The sequence below is a fragment of the Pteropus vampyrus genome, unplaced genomic scaffold (assembly GCF_000151845.1).
Source record: "Pteropus vampyrus isolate Shadow unplaced genomic scaffold, Pvam_2.0 Scaffold507, whole genome shotgun sequence".
NCBI lineage: Eukaryota > Metazoa > Chordata > Mammalia > Chiroptera > Pteropodidae > Pteropus > Pteropus vampyrus.
The window spans coordinates 130,450-132,382 of record NW_011889288.1 but is presented as its reverse complement, the minus strand read 5'-3'; the positions used below and the strand labels follow the sequence as shown (position 1 = coordinate 132,382).

Sequence of the window (1,933 nt, the reverse complement as noted above, 5' to 3'; positions counted from 1 at the left end):
AATCCAAATAACCCATTAAAAAAACAGAAATTTACAAATTTTCTGATTAAGATTGGAACAACTTTGTGAATTTATGAGGAAAAAAGGAGAGAAACAGGCTATGTAAAAGAGAGAAGAGAAAGCTGAATAAAGCGGTTACTTAAATTGTACAGAGAAGTTGAACTCAAGCAAATGGAAATTCCTGGGCATACATAAAAGGACCAATTTCTACAACCACAATCTGATTAAAGTATCACAGATTAAAGGACACTTTTTCAGCCTCAGAGTAGTTGTTTATTTTATAGCTGACCTCCTAAGAAATCATTTCAGAGCAACCTTTATGTCTTTGTTGCTGAGACTGTAGACGAAGGAATTCAGTATGGGTGTGACCACAGTGTAAATCACCGAGGTTGTTGCACTTGACTGTGAGCTGTAGGTATCAGCAGAGATAAGGTACACTCCTAGGCTTGTACAATAAAATAAGAAAACAACTGAGAGGTGAGACGCACAAGTAGAACATGCTTTATATTTCCCCTGAGCCGATGACATTTCATGTATGGTGGAGACTATCTTAGAGTAAGAGTAAATGATACCAGCCAGGGGACCACTACCCAACAGAGCAGTTAAGAAATATATCACTATATTATTAAGAAAGGTGTGAGAATAAGCAAATTGAACCATGTGATTGAGTTCACAGAAAACGTGGGGGATTTTCAAGACTAAACAGATAGATAGTCACATCACCATTAAGCTTTGCAACAAGGAATACAGGGCACTCATGATCCAGGACACCGGAAGCAGCAGTCCACAGAACTGGAGGTTCATGATGACCTTGTAGCGCAAGTGGTGACAGATGGCCACAAAGTGGTCATAGGCCATTGCAGTCAGGAGGAAGTCATTCAATACTCTAAAGAGCATGAAAAACACATCTGTGTGATGCAGCCTTTATAGGTTATGACTTGGCTCTATGTTTGGATGTTCACCGGCATCTTTGGGACAGTGGTGGAGGTGAAACAGATGTCCACCAAGGACAGGTTGCAGAGGAAGAAGTACATGGGCGTGTGGAAGTGGGAGTCTGAGCTGATGGCCAAGATGATGAGCAGGTTTCCAAACACGATGATCAGGTATATGGAGAGGAAGAGCCCAAATATGAGGGGCTCTAGTTCTGGTTCCTCTGAAAATGTCAGAAGAAGAAATTCTGAAACACTTGTAAGTATCCCTGGTTCCATGTGGTAGAGGTGACTTACAGGAAAGAGGAAAATAACATGAGTAATATTCATATAAACTTGCATTACTCACATAGCTCTTATACTAGAGTTTATATTTTGCATTCAAGAAATTAATTTCAATATTTTTTATGGATGTGGTTCCCTCTTGGGGTTTCTTGTGCCTTTTCACTTCAGGAGTTTTTTGTCTCATTCTGCTTTTTCTCCTAGGAGTGCATGACACTGTATTTTACAGTGTTAAAGAGAAAGTCTTCATACATTTTAAGAATATTAATTGTCGACGATGTTTTAGGCACTGTCTAGTCTGTGAAGAATGAGAGCTGAAGGATAAACGTCCCTTTAATTCAATGATGAGGAAAGAAAGTAGAATAAAATAATAAAGTAATAAACATATAACATTTCAGATGGTGACAGGTGGTATGAAGAAAAGGAAAGCAGGTGTAAAGGAGAAAGTGATGAGGACGTTGTGTGTTTTTATGTGTTTTTAGGCAAGACCTGCAAACAGATGACATTTGAATATCACCTCTAGGATGAAAAGGAGGGAGATGCCAGGTTATATGGACAACTGTGTACCCCGCAGAGGGAATGGCCAGTGCAAAGGCCCTGGTCAGAGAAGAAGGGGTTAGTGATGTGCACAAAGTTAATAGAATATCTGGTAGGCCTTGATTACAATTTTTGCATGTTGCTTCTAGGCAGTGGTTCTCACCCAGAGATGATTTTGCCCCTGG

General features: G+C 39.8%; 1 pseudogene; it reads right to left on the bottom strand.

Moving 5' to 3' along the window:
- Positions 1-300: 300 nt before the first annotated feature.
- Positions 301-1,208, bottom strand: LOC105307650 (annotated as a pseudogene).
- Positions 1,209-1,933: the final 725 nt, after the last annotated feature.